The 25,448-nt window shown below is 41.1% G+C and overlaps 1 protein-coding gene and 1 long non-coding RNA gene across 2 annotated transcripts in view; one reads left to right on the top strand and one right to left on the bottom strand.

The window, feature by feature from the left end:
- CREB5 (cAMP responsive element binding protein 5) overlaps positions 1–25,448 on the bottom strand; it is a 484,504-nt gene that overhangs the window by 397,850 nt on the left and 61,206 nt on the right. Inside the window, exons 3-4 of the mRNA XM_053218281.1 lie at positions 21,501–21,904; positions 10,530–10,593 (exon numbers count right to left, since the gene is read on the bottom strand). The gene's annotated coding sequence lies outside the window, so the exon portion shown is untranslated. The remainder of the gene's footprint in view (positions 1–10,529; positions 10,594–21,500; positions 21,905–25,448) is intronic.
- LOC106987663 (uncharacterized) lies at positions 89–12,509 on the top strand. The gene is made up of 5 exons (XR_008296774.1): positions 89–1,004; positions 3,072–3,140; positions 4,982–5,201; positions 6,637–6,736; positions 12,447–12,509. It is a non-coding gene; the product is annotated as an uncharacterized LOC106987663 (long non-coding RNA).

The following is a 25,448-nucleotide window of genomic DNA, read 5'->3' on the forward strand; positions in this document are numbered from 1 at the left end:
CATTACATCACCCCCCCGGTGACGTCACGTGGGATTCCTGAACTTCTAAATCATTGCGGTCCGCGGGGGAGGGAGAGGAGGGGCGGGGCCGGCGCGCCAAGGGGGTGGGCCCCGCCCCGGCCCCGCCTCGCCCCCGCCCTCCCCCCCCCGCCCCCCCAAGAGCGGACCCTGGTGCACCCGCCGGGGAGCGGCGGCCGCGGCGGCGACCGCGCAAGCAACAGCTTGCAGAGCCCAGCGCCGTGTGACACGGCTCCCTGACATTAGTGGTGTGAGTCAGCTTGGAAACAATCCTCACGGTTTCAGACAGGACCACGGAGGAGGCACGGACACAGGCTCTCCAAGGAGGGCCTGGTAGCGTTTGAAAGATGTGGGGATGGGACAGGGGGGTGGGGGGCTGAGGGGGTGCCAAAGGGTGCGGGGAAGAGACTTTCTACAAACACAAATGCAGAACGCTGCCCCCTTCCCCCACCAGCAGATGTCCACCTCCTTTTTGCCTGCGACAGTCGTGACCTCATTAGAGTGTTCCCTGAATCCTGGCTTCCCAGAACACTCACTCGGCACCCCTTTTCACCATCCCCTACGCCGCCTGACCTCCAAGGGAATTAACTTCTTTACTGTGCACCCTCACAAGGAATACACAGCCCCCACCCTTTCCAAGCCCCCTGCTTCGTGTGTCTGAGAAGCTGGAGGGGAGATAGTTTCTCCAGGAGGCGAAAGGTGAATCACAGCTAGAGCCAAGTGATGAGCCTGATTTAGACTCAACGTCAGAGCCGGAAGGGCCCTTGGCGAACACTTCCAGAGCCTCCTCTGTAACTCGCCCAAGCTCACAGGCTGGCAAGTGGCAGAGCCGGAGCCAGAATGCAGGATCCGGGCGTCTGATCTGCAGTATCTTCCTGACAGCTCCGTTGAGGGAGGGAGCCTGACGTTTTCAGCAGTGGACAGTCACCATCCCCATCTCCAGCTTAATTTCCATTCGGATTTCTCCTTGTGACCAGGACTCAAAGGTAAGTATAGGCTAAATTCCAGCGATCCTAGATGACCACTGTCATCCTTGCAGGGGCTCACCTTCACAAAGCACTCGCACCCATGCGAACGCCCCTGCTTCTCACAAGGACTGAGCACAGGAAGCAGAAGTAGGACAGGTGTTCATATCCCCCATTTTACAGGTGAGCTAAGGCAGGCTCCAGGAAGCTAGGTACCTGGCCCGAAGTTAGTTGGGTAAGTAATGGCACCACAACCCCTGTTTTCAAACCCCAGATCCCAGCTGGGCTCCCTTCTAGAACCAGGATGGGAGCATTCCGTTCTCATGGGTTATTTGGTAGTTAGAATCTCTGCTACGGACGTGTTGGCTGGGAGTCAGAGTTTTGCTTAGGAACAGTTTAGCCCCCATTAACAAACAATAATCATTTCTGACATTTATGTAACATCTAACATTTACATAGTGCCTCTTATCCCAGTGCATCATAACCATGACTGTGCAGTTTGCCAGAGAATCATGACTGGACTGGCTAGAAACTGTGATGCTTTGCCCGGATCATCACATAGTACTTTCTGAGCTGGTTTTGGTATCCTAAATCGAAGAGTCTGTATTTCCTTTCTGCTTTTAAGTGTTTAAACTACTCCCTGCCCTTCAGTGTTCCTTGAGACCATAGGGACTAGCGACTCTTTGTTTCTTACAGCCTTATTCAAAGTTCATCACTGAGTTTTCTATTTGTTCTTTTCCACATGTAACCCCAAAGGAACTGCAAAAGAAGGGCTCTAGTCCTAACTTGAAATCTTCACCAATAAAGGTTTAAATATGACAGCTCAATTCACTGGGTTTACAGAAGAAAGAAATAGCCTACTGAGGAACAGCCTTCTTGCCTGCCTTCCCACTCAATAATGAGGATAGCCTTTTCCACCCAAAGCAGGTAGTCTACCTACTTCTCTAGCAAAGACGTGTGAGCCAAACAAGGAACAAACCTGAGACCAAAGCTTGAAAAGCTTAATATATCAGAGCTCAGTCAGAGAGCTAATCTTTTTTCCCCGTTGACCAAAGGAATAAAATGGAGAACTGAATAAACAAAAATGAAGTGATAAAATACTTAAACCCCTGTAAGCAGTTAATCAACGTATAAATTTAAAACATTTAATTCTCAGTATTCTCTAAACAAAAGCATATACACACACACACACACACACACACACATATACACACACACACACACACACACACGTATACATATGAGTTTTAATGCAAGTAGTTCATCAATTTCTAATACTATCCAAATCATTTGTTCATCTTTAACAATGGTTGCTGGTCTTGTATGTTTGACATGCTTCCACTAGGTAAACAATGCTCCTGTCTGAGCCATGATTGACAAAGGAATACGCAGGTAGCTTTTCCAGTAACTTCCCCAATACCTTGATAATCATTAGGCTATATTGGGTCTCAGTAGGTAGAGAATTTCTCATAATATCAGCAATATTGTTCATAATATTGTTCATGGTGAACACAGCATCTGCTGAACTGATAGCAATTTCATTCAAAATACCCATCCATTGTATTATAGGGTATGTATATATATCTCAAATCTTTGTTGCCATCTAAGTCATGCACACAAACTTTTTGAATGTAAATTAAGGAAGAGACATAGTCTCTCTGACTTTGGTCTCTAATGTCAGGCTGCCTGAGTTCAAACCATGGCTTTGCTACTTGAGTTTTAACTAACCTCTGGGTCTCCAATTCCTCATCTACGTAATAAGGTGATAATTATAGGAACTCAAATAAGTTAAGAGCTGTGCTTGGCACAGGACAAATACTATATAAGTATTTGTCCTCATTCTCATTTTGTATTAATGAAAGTAATGTGGCTGATGTCGTGATAGTAGGGCATTTGGTGATTTTAACAAAGTTGGGCAAATAAATGAAAAGAGAACCTGTTTCTCCATATTTCTCCCAACCCCAACACTAACCTCTGTATGCACCATCTGTACAAAAGAGGCTCTCATCTGTCAAATCATACCCATAGAGCCCTCATGTTTGTAGACTCAAATTCCTGTATGGCTCATATTCACCTACTCTCCTCCAGGATCCCTCAGAGCCAAAGTCCCATGGAAACTGAAGTTCCCAGAAGCAGCCATGAAGAGCATCTCTAGGGGTAGGTACTTTGGCTGGTGGTGGCCATAACCTGAGAATTTTCCAGTAGGAAAATTCTACTACTGGAAAATTCTCACCTCCAGGAATCTCATCTCACCCACTGGGACTCCATCCATTATGGCCTCACGGACACATGGAGATGGGGATCTTGATAACAGAGTCAAAGTAAACTGCCTGGGGTACCACCCACCCAAGGTCCTCCTTCCCAATCCCACCCCCCCGAAAGGGTAGGGGCACATGCAGGGCACAAGCCCACTGGTAAGGTATCACGCTGGTTACACCTATGAGGGGCTGACTGGCACCTTTATTGGCCAGTGAGAATAGATGAGACCCCATGCTAGACAAAGGGTTAACCCTTTAGTTAGTGGGCTAGAGGGCAGTCCAAGGGAGCCTTGGGCCAGTGGGATAGCACAGAGCCTAGAGTAGTGGGTAATTACTAACCCCTATGGAAGAATTTTCATATTTTAATATATTTACAGCCTTACCAGTGCTTACCCACTGAATATTAGGCCTGAATAGAACCATCCCAAGGGTCCTCAGATGAGGAAGAATCCTTTAGCCTTGTGCTTTGGATTCTGTCATTTCTCCAACATTCGACAAAGGGTGGCAGGTCTACCAGGTGCTGGGGATTAAAAAAAGAAAAAGGTCTTCCCAGTTTCTAGGCTCCCACAGAAGTTATCAAACCTAGCAACATAAGAAGCACTTGGGCAACTTGTTAGGCAATTTTTTTGGGTCAGACTTCCCCCAGGGATTTCAGTTCAAAGCTCTGGCACTGAGCTCAGGATTCTGCATTTGTGATTCTGATGCAAGTGCTTGGCGACCCCACTTTGAGTGACTCTCGTTTAGTAAATTCATAGATGGGCAGTGACCCAGGAGAAAGCTGGGGAAGGAACAGAAGAGTCTGCTACCCACAACACTAAATATATATATACATATATATATTCATATATGTGTGTGCATGTATATATATATATATGTATATATTCATATATATATATGTGTGTGTGTGTGTGTATGTATGTATGTATGTATTTATTTATTTATTTATTTATGACCCAGGGATCATATACTTAAGATCAGTCCTCTAGCTGCTTCCCATAAAGACACATATACTCCTAGAGAAGGCTTCTCCTCATCCCTTCCACAAGTATCCATTGAGAGGGACCTTTTCCATTTATTTTTCCATTCGAGGCTTTTCTTAACTGAACAGTTAACAGCAGTAGTGGAAAGGATGCTAGGTGTGTGGTTAAACCCCTGGCTGTGCTCCACCGGAAGTTTCTCTCTCCTCTAAGATGAATCTTCACCAGGTTTCTTCATTATCTTATTTGAAAGGATAAAGATTTTCAAACAAGTGGGACTGCAAAATGCATCCAGAAGACGGCAACAACCACAACATGGCTAGCTAACATTTCCGAAGCATTTACTACGTGCCATGCCCTAGGCTAAGTCTTTTATGTGTATCCTTTCAGTTATTCCTCAAAATAACCCTATGAGGTGTCTGATACCATTCTCGTTTTGTGAAGAGAAGATAGTCTTAGAGCAGTGAATAACTTGCCCAGGATTGCACGTCTAGAGCATGGCCGAGGTGGGAGAGACACCCAGATCACTGGTACCAATCCCAGCACGTGCTGGAAGCCTGATGGGGCACGGAGCATGGGTAGATGCAGAGATTCTGCAGTGTGCCAGCTGTTCCCTCCCACCTCATTTGCATGTAGTGTTCCTGATGCTGCTTCTGTGGTCAGTGAGACCGGGAGCGCGAAGTAAGCTTGTTTCATCTAAGGTTGAGTGGGATGGGAGAGAAGCCATGCTTTCCTTTCAAACCAGAAGTTTCTTGGAACACAGGGGAGAAAAGACCATGGCATCCGAAGAACAAAGGAATAAGAAAACCTGTCTTACTCAGGTTACATCGATGGGCTGGCCAACCAATCACACACACTGCAAATGACACTGAAGATGGGGTAGCCCTCACTTCCTTTTCCTTTCAGTCTTTCCTTACTCGTGAGTAAACAGAAGGCAGAGTTCTGGCAGAATGTGTGCACATCTAGAACTGAAATAAAGACAGGTGAGTTCATTTTGTGCAGTGTTTCCACTTGTCTGGTACGAACAAAACATATGCATATAGGAGCCACGAAATACAACTTGTGTGAATTCAGTGATTCCACACACAAGTTAACTTATAGTTACACTTATACTGGCATTGCACAATATAAAAATTAATGGTAAAATGAATGCTCATCATTGAATATTTAAATTCTGTGTTACTTAGAATGACACGTTAAATGGCAAATTAAAAACACCAAGACATGTTGAGAGACTAAGCTATGAAAGCAAGGCAAATCTTCCTATTTAATATCTTTAATGACACCTTCCTCGTCTTTTGAACAAGGGGCCTTGCATGTTTCGTTAGCCCTGAGTCCAAGAATTCTGTACCCAGCTCCAACTACAGACAAAAGACTAATGAGATTCATCGTGCCCCCAGATCCACGCTCACTTTGCTGAGAGCAAAGGCAAGCAGAGCAAGAGGTCTAACAGCCTCAGCTTTGTCACTTATTGAGTGTGTGACCATGGCCAGTCTTTTAACCTCTCTGAACTTTAGATTCTTCATCTGTAAAATGGAGCTAAGACACCTCCCAGGATTTTACAAGGATTGAATGAGTTAATATATGTAAAGTGCCTAAAGCAATGCCTGGTACGCCATAATTACTGAAAACAATGTTAGATGCGGTCATGCCTGATAAGGTGTTGGGGAGATTTTAATAAAATAATCTAGGTCAAGTGCTTAGCACTATGTAGCATTTAGAATGTGCTCAGTAAATGTTACGTAAAATTGCATGGAAGCTGTAATACTGAAGTTCTTTGGATGAAAATGGAAGAAGCAATCCAATTAGTCCTCAAATTAAGGGCCTTAGTATAAGCCACTTGTATTTGAAGAAGGTACAGTTACATGAGCAAATCTGCCCTGAGCTCGTGCGCAGCAGAGCAGTTTTCTACAAGCTGATGTTCTAGTTGAAATGATCAGAATCTTCCCTTCTAGTCTTGACCTACACCTGCTGTTTTCACCGGCAGTTGTAATTATATTAACTCTTGTGTGGTTTAGATTTTCTAAAATAATTTCTTAAAATTGCAGCAGGTATAGCTTGAAAGTGCCACACTCTTGCATTGGACGTGAGGGTGCATACCAACTCTGAAATGTTGTTTAACAAGGACAGCCTGGTCACTTGACTCAAGCTTGGGGAACCTCAGCTGAAAGGTCACCGGTTGCTGATGGCTTGACCTATTCCTATAGGGAATTACTGTATCCACCACCTTATAAAAAGTTAATGTTTTCTTTTGAACCTGGCTGAAAATCAAAAGCTTCACCTATCCCAAAAGAGTATTAGAGTGTTAACATCCCTATAAAAGTTACACTTATCTTAATGTGTTCCATTCTTTTTTTTTCTTTTGCGAGACTTGATTAAATGAAAAACTGCTCTTTTTTTTTTTTTTTCTGCCTTGAGATTAAGTGAAAGAGATTGACACCTGCTCTGAATAATGACCCGGAATAACAGTGCTGTGTCAGCACACTCCAAAATTTTAGTCATTTCCTCAAGATCAATGGTAAGTGGAAAGTCACGGTTGTACAATAATTAGGAGTGTTTTATATATACGGAAGGTTCATTTAGACTAAAACATTATTGATATCCCATAAATTAATATTGAGCGTCACCTCACATGAACTGATACTTCACATACCACCTCTTTTTATATCATCGTTAACCACATGTTTAACTCGTGTACCTGCTGACGTGGAAGGTTACTCTCGTCTCTTTAGGGGCACTCCTAAGTACCTTATTTAAATGATGCTTGAGAATTTCAGTAGCTTTTAAACCTAATTGATCAGCGGTTCCTCCTCATTCTTACATGATCTAGAATATTTAAAACCTGGAAAGTTACTCTCAGGCTCATTTGAACCATGGAAATGATCCACTGAAAGAGTTAGAAAACATAAAGCGTCCGTATTCCTCCCTCCATTCTCCTCCCCCAGCCTGACTTTAAAATATTCTGTCTATAGCTTTCACAACAGTGCCCTTACTTGACGCTTAAAGAGAATGCAGTACAAACAGTACACTGGGACATTGTGCTGTTTGGAGGAAAAAAAAAAAAACATCTATTTTCAAGACTGCCATGGCTATTTAATGCTATGCCAAAGTCTGAGAAGAAGGAAAGAACCCTATTATCTGTGTGCACCACCTCTGGTTCAAACCCATTATATATTTTATCTCGTTTAATCCTAACAACTCGGGGTGGAAGATGTTGTTACTCCTGTTTCATTGATGGGAATATTGAAGCTCAGAGAGGCTAAGTAATTTGACCAAGGTCACACAGTTAATAGATAGGGCAGCTGGGTTCCAAACCTAGTTCTGACCCCAGAATCCACTCCATCTCTCCTTTCACTGCCTCTGCATTAACATTTTATCGTTTTGTTGAGCAGCCCACCCGTGTGTGTGTGTGTGTGTGTGTGTGTGTGTGTGTGCGCGCCATCTATATATAGATGGTCAAGCCATCTATCTATATGTATATATAGAGGCAAAGGTCTCTGCTGTGTCTCTCAGTGATCATTTTGTTGGGAGTTGTATCCCTCTATAGTCCTGTGTTTGTGGAGGGAATTAGTAGACCTATTAGATGATGAGCAGAGGACTGTGCCATAGCAAGATCTTGGCTGTGATTGGTAATCCAGGCATTCCGTAGCCCTGCTTGTGTTGGGGGGACTGTGGTCTGGAGCACAGCAGCTGCCCAGAGCACTTCCGGTGAGCGTATTACGAACATAGTTTTGACTTCAGCCTCACTGATAAGACAAATCAGCAGAGGCAGAGAAGGTGGAGGTTACTGGTATGTAGGCTGGAGGGATACTCAAAACACTGGCTGAATTTGCCAGAAGAAGACAGATGCAAAGATACTTAAGACTGCTGGAATCCTATTTCTTTCTTTCATTGCAATAGTCATTCATCCATTTCCCTTTTATGGACTCAGATCCATGATGCTACATAAATATACGGTTTAAGTTAGAATAACACCTTGAGAAATACAACGGCTTGCTCTTCTCCATAGCCAGAGACCCTTTATGATCTCTCTTTCATTTTTTAATGGAAACATTTTTATTGTTTCTGCAGATTATAAAAAGTAATACATGCTTGTAAAGACCCCAAGTAACAAAGAAGTGTTTAACACAGAAACTAAATTCCTCCTTATAATCCCATCCAGAGATACCCACTATTAAGTTTGAGGAAAAGCCTTCCGCAAATTATATTATACATCTAAACATAAAATGCATGAGTACGATCAAACTGTATATTCTGTTCCCAGACTGCCTTTTCTTTTCACTGCACGATTTGTAGTGGACCTCTGTCCATGGAAATACTGTAATTTGGCATCATCCTTTTTTATGGTTACATAAGATTCCACTGTTTGGGTTTAATCAAGTCACCAGAATGGATACTGACGTAGTTTCCAATTTGTTGCTTTTATAATCAGTACCACAGTGGACGTCTGTTCAGGTACTTGTACATACATATGTGACTACTTTTCATAGAAATGGCACTGCAGGGTCACAGGCTATGCATGTCTTAAATGTTGTTACATTTAAGGGCTTGATAGCCCTCTCCCAAGGGACTGTCCAACCTGCAATACCCTGATCAATAGGGTGCATCTTTTAGAGCAATTAAAGTCTGACACGAGATATCAAAAAGATGAAAGTCTATCTTGTAGGCAAAACTGAAATTGGTGACTTCTATGAAGAGTTCTACAAATGGAGGACCGCACGACAAACGTAAGGGATATTAACCACAGAATTCACCTTCGTAAATCATCACAACCACAGCTAATCTTGATTATTCTGAATCAGTATGTCTGTCCCATGTATCTCATTCAATGAGGACAACGCTGTGAAGTGGCTAGTATCATTATTACCCTCCTCGTATACTCTACAGCTGAAGGAACAGAATTAAAGATACAGTAACTCGCCAATATGGCTAGTAAGAAGCAGCACTGGAATTCTTACCTTCATTTTTTTTATTGTGGTAAATATATGTAACGTAAAATTCACCTTTTTAGCCATTTCGAAGTAACAATTTGGTAGCATTAAGTACTCCATACTGCTGTGTAATGATCACCACCCATTATGTATTCCAGAATGCTTTCACCATCTCAAACAGAAACTCTGTACCCACTAAGCAGTAACTCCACATTTCCTCTCCCGCTGGAACTGAGATTTGAGCTCATGAAGCCTGAGGTTAAAGCTCAAGAGTTAAATTTCAGGATCTACTGCTTTGAATGGCTCTCCCATTTTCTCTTTCATTGTGCATCCGAATTAAAGTCAGGTCTTAGTGCTTTCTTTTCATGAGTAGGGCCTTGTGTGGTACAGGAAGAGCAGCCATAGAATACTTCCAGAATAATGGGAGGTTTTGTGGCAAAGGTGGGACTGTCAGGGCACCAGTCAAGCCTTAGCATTGCTGACTTACCATTCCTGAACTTGCCTGTGGTAGTTCTAATTGTTAAACATGAAGGCCAAGGTATTGTGTTAGGCTGATGAATCAGTTTGTTTGTTTGTTTGTTGTTTGTTTTTTAAAGCAGAAACCATTTTTATCCTGATTCACTAATCCAAACGAACTGACCAAGGGGCAGCTGTGGCATGTATGGATCGCCTCAATGCAAATCTTCAATATCCCCCAGTCTAGAAGAAGAGGGAGACGCTGTATCCTCAAGGGGCTGGCTCTAACCCAAGAGACCCAGACAGATGGGATCCTTACGTCTCCTTATCTTTTTATGTTGATCCCACCCTATCCTAAATTTTGCTTTCCCAAATAGAGCCTTCTGGAATACAGCTGCCATCACTCATTCAGTTGTCAGGGGGTGAATGGCTGCCTTTTTGGAGGAATACCACTCTGTAAATCAGCCACCAGGTGCTGTTTATCCCACTGATGGATGTCACGTATCCACACATATGGGACCTAAACCAGAGCTATGGATTTTTTTTCCAATCCACATATTGGATTTTTTTTCTCTGTATTTTAAACTTATTACACTGCTGTTTTAGAATAAATTCTTCTTGAGAAATCAGGTTCCACATATCATTTAACACTCCAATCCAAGGTACGACAACAAAACACCTTAAGAAAATGTCTGTGTATTTTCAGGGTGTTTAAAATGTATTATAAAGTCATCTGTCTTAATAGAAAGAGACCTAGATTTTTTCTTCTTTTTATACTCACAGACAAGTGAAGTGAATAAAGGCTTAGCAATCCAGAATATAAAGAGGACAAGGGGGAAAGCAGCCAAAGGAGACAGATACAGACCAAGAGAGGGACAATGCAGACGAATACAGAAGTTACAGTTTCTTCATTCTTACAGTTACCTGGTATTCTTCAACTTGCCAAAAAGAAAAAGAAGTAATAGCATCCAAGAGTTATGGTCCTGTCCTAAAACAAAAAGAAATTGCAATTAAAATGATTAAACTAAGTAAAACAGACACGGGAAACATATAGAAAAAAAATATATTTCCTGTGCACTAAGCCTCTGATCCCATTAAATACTTAAATAGTATCTTCCTGACATCATGACTGTGGAAATAACATGTTACTCTCATATTTATGACATCAAGAGATTATATTACTAGTCTATGAAAATATATGGTTAATTTGTAATTTTTAAATGACACTGATGTAAATTAGTATATGTTATAGAATTAGATACATATGCTATACCAGCCAGTTTTATATTTTGTTATCAACATCCCCAACATGTTGACAAAACAAAAGAAAACAAAATGTATCTTTGGACAATAAAAGCATATCTGCCCCACATCCAAAAAGAAGGGAAAGTGTGTATGTATGTATGTATGTGTGTGTGTGTGCACGCGCGTGTGTGTGGAGGGGTGTATATATAAATATATAAATATATATATATATTCCAATATATAAATATATAAATATATATATTCCAATATATAAATAAATATATATATATATATATATATATATATATATATATATATATTCCCATTCTCCCACGTTCTTCTTTCTAGAGCTTTATCTAACTCTTTCTTGGGCAGAGTGCCATAGATGTATAAGCCTTTGTATCTTCTGATTAAAAGAAAATAAGTGTAGAATCATGTATGCTACAGTCTGCAGCCAAGAGCCCATGTCTATAATCCATCATTAAAATGTGACAGTATATGGCTGCAAAGAAAGAACATCTCAGTTGTCATGCTCATTTGCAAATGTTTCAGGGGCTGGAGATTGTTTGGCAATCCTGCTGTTTCTAGGTTATTTGTGGAATAACCGGTTTAATTGAGCTGATGATTGCCTTGTGCCTGCACTGCACTTCTGACTTAGATCTTTATTTTCTGCAGTTGGCACCGATTTGGGCTACGTGGCAAGGGAATGGCATGCATTCAGCAAGCCCAAATTCCAGAGTTCCAGCCCACCCCTTCTTTGCCCTTGCCAATCTGATTTCTGAGGAATTTGCCTAGAGTTGCTACAGGAAAAAAAAAAATGGGGAAGGTACTCCTTGCCCTCCTTTCAGACCATTTCACAGAATACCTCCTTTGGCTTAAGATTCTTAGCCCCATTAGGGAAAAGGCATTTTATGCTTTTATCAAAATGGAGACCTGTTTAGGATGTTCTCTGTAATTGGAGTACACCCCACGACATGTAGTACACAATGCAGACCAACCTGTTACAACCTGGAGAATAGTGCAAGTCAGATATTTGCTACCCAACAGAGCCAGTCGGAAAAAGAAAAGGGTGGGGGGAACCTGGGTTAACACCAACCTTGTCCTGACACGCACCAAGGCTATAGCATGAAGGAAAATTGAAAACAGAAGCATCAGGAAGATCACTGAGAAGGCAGGGTCTTTCTTTCTTCCTTTACTTTGTTCCTAACAAATGTTCATCCTCAACCACTCTAAATCATATCGCTTGAATGAAGCTTGTGTAAAAGGGAAGTTCATATTGCAAAGCCAGTGTGGAGAGAAACTGCCCTTGACCACTAATGGAAATGGCTATATCCTGCTTTGGAATGGGCTTGTTCCCCTCGAGAGTAGGTAAGTACCCCAAGCTAGTTGAATCTTAGAATCTAAGAGTATGATGAAATTAACAGGCAGCATTTAAAAGAGTTTTCATCTTCCGTGAGAACAGCCTAACATAGGTCTTTTTCCAATGAAAATTTAGATAACATTCTCAGGCATATAGTGAATCTCATCTAAAAACCTCCAAATAGTTTCCCCCTAAAACCTCTACGGGAAGTAACAATAGTTCTTTTCCTCTTTCAGGGAAGAGAAATAAGCCGTATTCTTTCTAAGTAGGGTGGAAGATAATTTTGATGAAGACTTCCAAATTTATAAAAGTCACTCCAACTCAATTTGAGAAACTTAACAGAGGACCATGGGAGAAGGGAAGGGGGAAAAAATAGTTTCAAACAGAGAGGGAGGCCAACCCTAAGAGACTCTTAAATAGAGAGAACAAACTGAGGGTGGATGGGGGGTGCATAGCAGAGGGGAAAATGGGGGATGGGCATGGAGGAGGGCACTTGTTGGGATGAGCACTGGGTGTTGTATGTAAGCAATGAACCACGGGAATCTACTCCTGAAGCCAAGAGCACACTGTATACACTGTATGTTAGCTACCTTGACAATAAGTTACATTTAAAAAAAAAAAAAAAAGTCACTCCAATTCAAAGAAGGCGTAAGACCGACAGATGTGCTAAAGCAAAATAGGAAAGTATGGTACAATCTCTTTACTCTTCCTTTACAAAAATAAACAGAAATGCAAGGGTTAGAAGACGAATTTGCAAACAGGCTTCTTTTCACGACAAAGTTTTAAGCAACATTGTTCTATCCTGGGTGACATCAAATCAGATCCAACACTCAACAGGAACGCCGTTATCACTGAATTATGGTGGGCGCAGAGTCAAATGTGGGTGAAGTTTGTGCCGAATGCTGAAAAATGCGGGATTTTCTCTTAATATGAATTATATGAGAATAAAGCAGGGGCATCTAAAGAACACTTGGCTCTCCACAGGACTAGGTTACTTATGTTAAGGATGAATTTATCTGAAATAAATAGAGCTACTCAGCTTTCTTTTGATTAATGTTAGCATGGTATATCTTTCAACATCTCTTTACTTTTAATCTACATGTGTCTTTGCATTTAAAGTACATTTCTTGTAGACAACATATGGATGGGTCTTGTCTCTTTTATCCACTCTGACAGTCTCTTTTTTAATTGGTATATCTAGACCGTTCACATTTTAAAGTGAGTATTCATGGGAGTGCCTGGCTGGCTCAGTTGGTAAAGCACATGACTCTTGATTTCAAGATCATGATTTCAAGCCCCACACTGGGCATGGAGCCTACTTAAAAAAAAAATATATATATATATATATAATTTAAAAATTAAAAATAAAGTGATTATTGACATAGCTGGGTTTATATCTACAATATTTGTAAATATGTCATATTTGTTGCCCTTGTTCTTTGGGTTTTTTGTTTTCTTTTGTTGTCTTTTCTTTTTCTGACTTCCTGCTTTTAATTGCCATTTTATACAATTTCATTTCTTTCCCCTTAAGACATCAATTATACTTCTTTTTAAAAATAGTTCACTGCTCTCCCTAGAATTTATAATATACATTTGCATCTTGATCCAGGCCTGCTTCTACACCATGTCACAGGTAATCCAGGTGCATTATAACAGAGAATTCCCAAGTTTTCCCTCTCATCCCTTATAACTTTGCTTTCCTTTCTCTTATTCATAAACTATCATCGCCCAGTACATTATTGCTGTTATTAATCTGAACAAACTGTTTTCTGTTAGATAGTTGTTGATTTTCAGCTGTGAGAATGGGATTGATGACTTCTAAACTCTTTACATATTGGACTGGGAACCCCCCCCCAAAGTCAACCTTAATTTACATCACAGTGAGACCAGGAGAGATCAGAGAAAGGCTAATTAAGATCTAGCAGAAACTGTAATGAGACCAGAATCCATAATCAATCATCAGAATATCAAAGTAACCAAGAAAAGTTGAAATAAATGGGGAGATGGGTGGAAATGTAGCAGAGAGAAGGGACTAGGAAGAAAGATGTTTGAAAATCTAAAGCTTTAAGCGTGTTGCTTTCTTTGCGAGACACAGAGTCTGAGGAAACGTTTCTGAGAAGTGAGTCAGGTCCAATAGAAATATCTAATGTTTCTTTGCTAAAAAGCATCACTACTTTGTGGACTGAGAAAGATGGCTATACTTAAAAAGGACAAATGTGGGGCGCCTGGGTGGCTCAGTCGGTTGAGCATCCGACTTCGGCTCAGGTCATGATCTCACAGTCTGTGGGTTCGAGCCCCGCGTCAGGCTCTGTGCTGACAGCTCAGAGCCTGGAGCCTGTTTCCAATCCTGTGTCTCCCTCTCTCTCTGCCCCTCCCCCAGTCTCACTTTGTCTCACTCTGTCTCTCAAAAATAAACAAATATTTTTAAAAAATTAAAAAAAAAAAAAAAAGGCCAATGAGTAAACAGAGAGGCAGCATTAAGCCTGAACTCACTAATGCTGGGAGTGGGTCACAAGACAGACAAGGTCTGAATTATGGGACTGAGGTGTCATCTGTACCTGGAAGATCCCTTCATTCTCCCAGCCTCCTTCCCCACACCTTTGAAAGCAGGGATTTGACTAGATAAACTACAAGATCATTCTGTTCTGAATTCCTAAGATTCAATGTCAGGTACGTCTGCGATAGAAATATCGATCTATCACTGGTCAAGAGCAGGAATGAACTGGAAAGACACAAGGGTAAAAGCCTACAAGAGAAATACTGTATAACCCATGAGGTGCAGTCCCACATAATCCTGGGCTGCTAGAGCAAAGTCATAGATGTAGAGACACTTAGGGTGAGCCAAAAGAGGGAGCACTGAGGGCCACTGACCGCCCGTCGGAACTGGAGCAGATCTCATACCTCAGTGAAACTTATGGTGGCATGGAGTCTTTGTGGAAGCCAATTCTCCCACGGCCAGTTAATCTGATTTCATTTATTTCATGTTTTAGCTATATGGGAAGGCATGAAAATATTTTAAGCATACGTTTTATTTGCTCATATAACTGCTTTCCAAAAAGATTCATTCTACAGCCTGCAAGAGCCTATTAGTAATGACAAATGAAATCCAATTAAGATCACGGAAAGAAGGAGAGAGACAAACGAAAAACATCTGTCGAGTGCTTATGTGCCAGGCACGGTGCTAGGTGATTCAGATGGGTCATTTGGTCCTTATATCACCCTTTATGAGACGTAGGATAACACACTTCTTACACATAAGGACAATTTCTAATTCTCAAGAATATCTATATAAGTTGCTGAAATATTTACATGGGCTGAAGACCATACCAATACATATGGAGGAAAAATGTGTTTGATAAAATTATGACCGAATACTAAATTTGAAATAGTACAGAAAGTCAAGCATACAACTATAATCGTTTCATCCTATGAGCAATTTTTAACTGAAAAAAATTAACGGCTGATGCATTAAGGTGATATGTGAGGCTGAATGGATTGTTTTCTCTATTCTAAAAACAAAATCTAAAAAAGTTATCAACAAAGACTTTCAAAAATTCAATCAACAATGAAATAAACATAGCAGGAGATCTGTAAGACATATTATATTCAACCCATCTTTCAACGAGTTAAAAATGTGTAAGGAAAGTCTAACTTTAAGTCCAAATCATAAACTTGACTTGAACTCTGTTGTCAATTGCAGGGAAAGCATTCCAGACTCTAAGAAACTGTTTGATTTTTTTTTTTTTCTTCCTAGCATCAAGAAAAAGCTGGAAGGCTTATAGGGCCCGTGGCATGTAAATTGTAGCCATCAGGAGAAAAACTCTCTGTACTAACAAGTGATGCTTTCAAGGTCATTTTCTTTCCGTCCTTTACAATGCTGCCACACCGACAGGGTAAAAGATGGGACAGAGAATTCTTCTAGTTTGAAATCAACCAAATGATGCAGAGGAAAAAGAAGCGCTTTGCCAAAACCTCAAGATTAAAAGTAATAAGAGAGATGTCTGTCAGCATCTAGAAGAGTTGTGCAAACAATAGATGCAAGACAGAGCTTCGAAAAGGAAAATATTGTTTTTAGTGCCACTTTTGGAGAGTGATCGGTAATGTATTTCATTTCTGGCTTAATCAGGTTATTAACAGTTTTCTTACAGAAAAGAGCAAAGTAGTATTTTCGGTGAAGGTCTGTCGATAAGCATTAGTGTGGCAAAGAATTGTGTGCCTTTTTACGAAGTCTACACAGTAGAATAAAACACTATCTACATGAGCTTTCACACAGCACAGCAATTAATTAACTTATCTCCGTGAACACTGTTCTCACTGAAACTTATTAAAAGTCTGATTCATCCCCAAAGCCCCAGGCAATCATCAATTGCTTCATAATAATGCAAAAGAAAAATAAGCTTTGGTTATGTTCTCATTTAATATCCTAAGAAGATCCTCTTTGCCCTCTGTCTTTGTTTGAAAATATCTCTATTAAGAGGTTGTTTTTTTTGTTTTTTTTTTTTTACCTTAAACCCTCCCACTTGACATGAAATATGTTATGGCAGGGAACTGTGGGAGTAAATTACAGAGCCTCCAGGATACCAGATTAAGAGGAGAAGCTGGACTTTCTCAAAGACACACAAATCATTCAACATGCAGCACAACAGGGCACGCAGTGTGTTATCGATGCTGAGTTCCAAGCACCATTGTTAATACAGACCAGAAGAGGAATTGTTCATTAAGTAATAAAAGGGGGGAGGGGAGGGAACACTCAGACTTCAGCGTTCAAGAAGCCAGCAGTGGAGGCACGCTGGTTTCACAAGCATTAAACAGCTTAAGAATTATTAGTCTGTTTAGGATTTTGGTTTCATTCAGCTCTCCCAAATATCAACCTAATGACTTCTCAGCAGCGACTACAGTTTATGAACCGTGTATTTTTTAAATGTTTGCTATAGTTGACAATATCAATAGCGCCCTCTACAGGAAGTTTCAAACCCACAACTTCAGTTTTCTTCAGTTTTAAGGGAAGTAGTAAGTAATAAGTAGGGTGAACACTATCTGACACAGGTGAAAAATGGAATGAAATTGACAAAATTGAAGAAAAATCTGAAATGTTGACGATGCCTCTATCTTATGTGGAAATTTAGGAATTTGGAATGAAGCAAAACAAAACCACAGCTGGTAGCCCTAGGGTATTCCGTTTGTGTGTGTATATGCATTATTTTTGTTGGTGGTGGTGGTGGTGGTTTGTTTGTTAACACTCAGCCATTTGAGAGAAGGACATCGAAGTTCACAATGTCTTTTTTTTCCTTTACATTGGAATCTCAAAAACATATTAGCTTTCCCTCTTCTAAGATTTGCTAGTTGCAATATTGTAGTGTATTACTCAGATTCCTTTTAAGATGCAACCAGAGTTGACTTTTTTGAAAACACATAAATGACTAATGCATTTACATTTCAAATTATGTCTATTTTCCTAATATTCAGTAAAGATTCTTAACTGGAGGCGTTTGCATGTGAGGAAATCCTGATGCTGATAAGATATGTCTGTATGAGTCCTTAAAAATGCGGCTGTTTAATAAATACAGATAGTTGCTCTCCATGATCAGTGGTTGCAAATCCAGATTCAGAAGGCAGAATCTGCTTGAAGGAATTGTCAGGACTAAATTGTCTACTCATGTCACTACAGCCTTGGAAGGCCGAGAGGCAGACTTCTTATCTCAACTATAATACATCCAATGACCTTGTGACAATGATTTAATCTCACCTTATTTTAGCAAGTTATCACAATTTGGGGGAAATCAACTTCTGATTTCAGTTATCTACAAAGTGACACAATAAATGTCAATCTAAGAGCTGAAACGTTATTATTTTGGGTGATCTACAAAGTGAACAGGCAATTCAGAGGCTGTTTTACTCTTCCACTTTGTTGCACCTTTTTACAGTCAATTAACTTTTCCCGGGCCTTAGTTTCTTCATCAGAAAAAAAATAATTAAAAAATTCTGTTTGGCAGAATATTTTGAACTAGATACCTGGTTTAACATATAAACATATTTTTAAATAGTTGAGCTATATAAAAAAGGAAGGATAAACAAATCACTGAGCTCATAAGGCTAAAAAACAGGTGTTAGCTGAATCTCTGGCTATCCTATAGGCATTTACCAATCTTTATAATCAAGAGGCTTGAATTTTAATGGCCACACTGGGTCCTAAGCAAGATGATGAGGACTTGGAACTGAGACTTCTTATAAAGCCCAAGTAATGAAAGAGCGTGCCTTCCACATAAACCATGTAAAGGGAAATAACAAGAAAATCTCAGCCTAGGCTCTGGGTTGGAACATTACATCTTCCCTGAAAATTTATAACCACAGGCCTGTCCTGTGAAGGTTTGTGGTTAAATTGATACTACTCACAATCTAGGAAACCTCAAGCCAAGAAATTAACCCAGTGTGGACCCAGATGGGTAGTGACCTGCACGGCCTGGCAGAAGGAAACCAAGATTCTCTCTGAGGGACTGGCCCTCGACTCGGGTCTTAGAGGATTCCTACAGATACCTCCAAATAGGAACTAAAAATCCAAAATTATGAAGTACATGAGGAAACAGGTCCCAGGAGTGAGGGCCGGCAGAAACAATAACAGCTGAATTAGACTGCCAAGAATTTTGAATATTGGAATGGATCATACAGAATATAAAATAACCAGACAGAAAATGTTAATAAAACAAATATTGAATAAAAAACCAGAGAAAGTAATAAAATACTTTCAAAACACCAGAAAAGGGCTTGAAAAGGGACCAAATATTTTAAAAACTGAAATGTATAATTGAAAAGCACAATGGATAGCTTAATAGATTAGTCACAGTTGAAGAAAGAATTGGTAGAATGGAAGGTAACGCTCAAGAAATTAACCAAAACACAGGACAGAGAAACAAAGAAACGGTAAGTGCGAAAGAATACTTATGAGAAACAGAATGAGACACTTAATAAATGTCTAACTGGAGTTCAAAAAGATGCTTTTAGTGAAATACCAGTAACACTGGCATAGAATTTTTTTTAATTTTTTTTTAATTTATTTATTTTTGAGACAGAGACAGACAGAGCACGAGCAGGGGAGGGGCAGAGAGAGAGGGAGACACAGAATCCGAAGCAGGCTCCAGGCTCTGAGCGGTCAGCACAGAGCCTGACGCGGGGCTCGAACTTACAAACCACAAGATCATGACCTGAGCTGAAGTCGGATGCTTAACCAAATGAGCCTACCCAGGTGCCCCTGGCATAAAATTTTTGAGAAGAGATGGAAGATATAAATGTTCAGGTTCCGAAAGCCAAGTCCCAAGGAAGATGTGTAGTAAGAAGCTCGCGCCAAGACCCATCACGGTAAAGCTGCAAAACACCAAAGACATAAAGACAATATGGAAAGCATCTGAAGGAGAAAAGACAGATTATCCATAAAAGGAGAGTTAAACCGGCAGCAGACGTCTCAAAAGCAGCAACAAATGCCAGACTTGTAGCGGAATAAAATCTACAAAATGTTCAGAGAAATGACCAACCTAGAATTTCACATATAGCAAAAGTACAAGGGTGAAATAAAGGCATTTCACAAAAACTAAAAGCCATGTGGTTTACTGCCAGAAGACCTTCGAATTTGAAGAACATACTTCAGAAAGAACAGTTGTAGAGAAGGGAGATGAGGTGCCCGAAAGGAAGACAGACAACGAAAATGCAAGTAAGTGGGTGAATCTAAACAAACACTGACCATATAAAACAACAACATTAATGTTTATAGCAAGAACAGTAGAAAAAAGTGGCCCTCAAATAGTGGACAACAGTATTATGTAAGATGCAAGGGAAGTGATCAGAGTAAGCATATGTACAGATACAGAAATGTACTCATTATAAATACATAAATCAGATACAATGGAGCTATTCTGGTAGAAGTGAGGGCAGGAGATTCCAACCAGCTTTGGTTCATCCGGGAGCTATGACCATGAAGCCACAGGGCTCTAAATGAGCTGAAAACTCACTAGACTGCAGTTTACCTAGGAAAATTCATAACACTAACAGTCTGTATCTGTTACTTTGTTTTTATAATATTCATATTTTTATTTTAAACAATGATTATAGAAAGCCATATCCTTTTTTTTAAGAGTTCTTTGGGGCACCTGGGTGGCTCAGTCGGTTAAGCGTCCGACTTCAGCCCGGGTCACGATCTCGCGGTCCGTGAGTTCGAGCCCCGCGTCGGGCTCTGGGCTGATGGCTCAGAGCCTGGAGCCTGCTTCTGATTCTGTCTCCCCCTCTCTCTCTGCCCCTCCCCCGTTCATGTTCTGTCTCTCCCTGTCTCAAAAATAAATAAACGTTAAAAAAAATTTTTTTTAAAAAAGAGTTCTTGGCAAGGGCTTATTAATTTGCGGTCTTCTGTTACTTAAGTATGGCTGACACACGATGTTACATTGGTTTCAGTGATTCAACAGGTCTATACTTTCCGCTATGCTCACCACAACTGTGCATCGGCCAGCTGTCACCATACGATGCTATCACGATATCATTGGTATGTTATACTTTCATTGTGTTTTAAAGAGGGAAATCTTAATTATACAAGCCCTGGTTTGGTCTATTTCAGTGAGTTTGAAACATTAAAGATCTCTAGGTTAAGAAAAAGAGAGGTACAGTTTGAATCTTTCATATATAATTATTTTAGCTTTAATGACAAGGAAATATTTACTAATTCGAGTTTAAATTGATTATAACATTTCATGGCAAAGGGTTTCACAGGAACTCAGATTAACTCTCCTGATTTACGTCAGTAGGGGAAAAATAAAAACTGGAGAATACGTCCTCAGTGACCTTGTTTTGATGTCCCCTTTTTCTAGAAAAAAAATTTTTTTACATTTATTTATTTTTGAGAGACAGAGTGAGACAAGGTGAGAGTGGGTTAGGGGCAGAGAGAGAGGGAGACACAGAATCCAGAGCAGGCCCCAGGCTCCGAGCTGTCAGCACAGAGCCAGACGACGCGGGGCTCAAACTCATGAACTATGAGATCATGACCCGAGCCGACGTCGGACGCTTAACCGACTGAGCCACCCAGGTGCCCCTGATGTCCTCTTTTTCTGTTTGCACCAAGTATGCTGTCGGCGCTCTGATTATTACACTACTGTGCCAAACTTAGCTCCTTGTCAGACTGCGGCTAGCAAACAGGACGTATGTCTATTCACATGCTCCCAAGACAGTAATGAAACAAATCCTCTATCTTTTGTCTTTTAGGTTAAGAGAAGTAACTACTTAAATAGTTAAGGTTCTTGTTAAAATGAAATTACCTGTTTTCAAATATGAAGACCTAAATGCGTGTCCGTGCCTGGTTATCTGAGGGGCAAGGACGGGAACTCTCACTGGAAGCATAAGGCTGCAGTGCTGGGACAGGCAGAATAATCTGAAGCAACGAAATTCGGGGTAGTCTGTTACAGTAGCAATAGGAAACCAATATTGATACCGTTCAAAAGACGACTGTAAAGCTGTCACACTGTGGGCTTTGAAAGCAGATTTGCTGCCTTTTCTTCCTCTGTTGTGATATCATATGCTTGTTTCCACTAGCAGTAATGCACACTGGGGTCGCCGTTGTTAATCTTGCAATCGTACTCTTCCAGTTAAAGACACCAGACCTTTGGCCTCTTTTTCATTCCCAGGGTGTCCAGTGGGTGGCCTGTGATGTCTCGCTGCTAACCTGAAACGATATTTCATCCGACCTAATAAGCACTCAGCTCAGATGGTCATCTGTGCAAATACCACAAGGAACGGCTCCCACAGGACCCAGAAAAGTATTCATTTCCCAAAGAGACTTAAAGCCTCCATCGATAGCATATAAAATAAGGACTCTTTAACATGTAAAAAGTGATGAGGTTACTTCACCTTTTCGTTAGGCTTTTAGGAAAAAGCGAAACTTAAATCTTAAGAGATCCGTATGCCCACCTGACACTTCAAAACAATAGAAATCCAACTAATGAAATGTATCCTAACTTCCTCCCCTAGCTTCTTACTCCCAACATTAGCTACCCTTTCCAACTAACTTTTCCATTCTTCTAATTTTCTGCTCTTGAAGCTTTGGAGTAATTTTTTTTTTTTCTCCCTCTGATCAGCCCTTTGGAAAGCTCCCACCTGGTCCTCTTTCTCTGACTCTCCTTTCTCACCATTAGCATGCAAACATCAAATACAACTCGGGTGTCCCACGTCTGTATCCAGTGGCACGCTCCCTGGTCTCTGCCTCTTGGGTTCATTCTATACAACATATGCCTCTTTCTGCCGTCATCCCACACCATTCTCTCCACACTCCACGGTGGCTCCCTGCTGCTTTGACCTTACGTACAAATCCTTCTGCTTGGCTTTCAAGGTCTAGCCATCTTCTCAGTCTTGTTCTCCGCTCCTCTCAACATGCCTTCCCTCTTTCAGACAACCAGGCCACTTACTCTGCTCATGAAATTTACTTTTCTCTCTCCTGGTAACTCAGGAGAAAAAGACAAAGCTGAGTAAGACATTGACCCCTCTCTTTGACAAGTATGTAGTTTGATGGGGTGGGGGAGGACAGACAAATAAGTTAATGAGCATTTTAGGCTCTGTTATAAAGAGCCTTGTGGTGACAACACCAACGAGGGCCGAGGGATCAATTCTTCAGGAGACGGCAGGGTAGGAAAGGCTTTGGAGAGGAGGAGGTGATAGAAAGAGGAGTCGTCCTTTTGAGAAGTGATTGTTTTGGAACATTCTGCAATAAACAGTAGACTCTACTAATGCTCATCAGATAATGGAAAAAGAGGGCGCCTGGGTGGCTCAGTCGGTTAGGCATCCAACTTCAGCTCAGATCATGACCTCATGGTTCATGAGCTCAAGCCTCGCGTCTGGCTCTGTGCTGACAGCTCAGAGCCTGGAGCCTGCTTTGGATTCTGTCTCTCTTTCAAAAATAAATAAACATTAAACAAAATGTTTTTAAAGATAATGGAGAAAGAGATAAGCAAAACTCAACCACTAGTAATTTCCACCCTGGGAGAAAATATCTCCTTCGATACAGTTCTATTTTATACTTAGGAAGAATTGTGACCTCAGTGATTCAGAAAAAGTCAAACAGTAGAACCCATATAACTCATTCTGCTGGAGTATACTTGGTTTTATTCCACTGTGAGAGTAAGGGAATGTTCCCAATAGTTTTGTATTGCCCTGCAATGAGCCACAGATACAGCATGGATTTGAAAGCAAACTTTTTTCTGTTGGTTTCTGCCTATAACCTATGCTAACCCTATGGGAAATCGAAGTCTGGCACTCTCTATGATATTTTGAGGGGCTCTGGGAAAACAGTCTGAATGGGTTTCTTAAATTCCACTATCATTGGTTTCCTCACCTTCAAAATGGAGATGAAAGCAGCACCTCTTCTGAGGATTATGTGAGCATAAATACAAAAAGCGAACGGCATATTCTGAGGCAGGCACTTCCCTCTGTAGGGCTAAAAGACATTTAAATACTGTTCAACTGCATCTAACTCTGAAAACATGAACACCCTGAGTAGTTCCGAGTCATGTACCCTACTTGATTAGCACACCAGCTCTCTTCCAGCGGATTGGTATGTGAAAGTGAATTTCCGAAGGCTGAAAAGAGACCAAGGTCCCAGCTTGAGGAGGAGAAAGAATGCCAAGAGGGGAAAAGGAAGTTTCTGGAAACAGCACCTGATGAGGCTCTATGGATAAACCTTCTACTCCATGGTTTTACCAAGCCCTCGTTCTGAAAAACTAGCTAAAGACAACACTATAATTTGACGGCTGGTGCACAAGAGGCTTGTTGAACAACTACCACTTACGAGTGCCGTGCTGGGCATTTTCACAAGTATTATCTCAATTAATCCCCATAACAACCCCGCGAGGCAGGTCTCATCACTCCTTGTTTTTATACATGAGGTAACTGGGGTTCAAAGAAATTAAGCAAGCCATGCAAGGTCACAGTACCAGAAAGAAAAACCGCCCCAAATGGCTACAGGCTCCTCCAGTGCCAGCCGCTTCTACACCAGGTGGTTCTGCAGTCACAGACAGAGCCAGTGTGGGGCCCAGGTTTCTTCCAAAACGTCTATCCCCCAGGCACAATACCAAAGATCTTCCACCAATTTCTGATGGCCTGTTTACGTGGTTTCCTCCAAGTGCCTGAAATAGCTGCAACGTTTGTGTGTTAACATCCAGGGTGGTATTCTTCCTCTTTTCTTCGTAGCAACCTAGCACGGCCACAGGTAGACTTGTATCTGCGGTTGTGGCTCAAGAGCATTCACTAAAAGCTGAAATAAAAGGCAGAAAGGAAAGGCACAGCAGAGTGATCAGCAGACTCAGGTGAGCATCTTCAGCTGTGGATGGGACAGTCGCGTGCGAGCACGAGGTGAAAGCAGTCATTGTACGCTTCGGGCCAGCTCACTGGCTGCCAGGGAAATTAGAGCACTCAACGCTTTTTCTTTGGCTTACTTGCCAACGCCTGTGGCCTTAGAGAGTTTTAACTAGCCTCAGACCAGACATCTTCAGGGTCAGTAGCATGTGGCCAGGCAACTCTTTTTTCCAGGGGAAAGGAAAGCCTATATAGAGCGCTGGCTTTCAAACCTTGGTATGCTTCAAAATCACCTGGAGGGCTTGTTAAAACACATTTTCCTGAGCTCCTCCTCTAGAGTTTCCAATTCGGTAGATCAGAAGTGGAAGCTTGAAAATTTCCATTTCTACCAAGTTCCTGGTGATGCTGCTGGTACAGAACTCCACTGTGGGAACTATTCACCTAGATCAGTGTTCTTGACATTGGCCACATATTAGAATCCCCCCCCTGGAGAGCTTTAAAAGACACTGGCATCCATACCCAAGCCAATAATCTAAACTTCTGGGGATGTGACCTAGGCTAACCTATGGGAAATTGAACAAATGGACACCAGGATTTTAAAACTAGTGATTCCAACGTGGAAACCACTGGCCCTGGATCTTTGAGAAGCAAGCCCTGTCCTCCATAACTGCTAAGAGCCCTGTGCTAGATAACTCCTGACATCTACTTTGCCTGACAGAGGAGAAAGTGTTTATGACTTTTAGTGGAAAAACCTTTAGCTGTTCTAGACTTGAAAACAAAATAAACTACGGATATCTCAAAGACAATAGCTTCCAGAACCTTAAAAAACATGAAAAATCAGCAGAGAACAAATTGTGATAAACAAATGGAATTGCCTTGGGAGAGCAAATGACTTACATTGCTGGACAGAACATGTTAAGAGT

The sequence above is a fragment of the Acinonyx jubatus genome, chromosome A2 (assembly GCF_027475565.1).
Source record: "Acinonyx jubatus isolate Ajub_Pintada_27869175 chromosome A2, VMU_Ajub_asm_v1.0, whole genome shotgun sequence".
NCBI lineage: Eukaryota > Metazoa > Chordata > Mammalia > Carnivora > Felidae > Acinonyx > Acinonyx jubatus.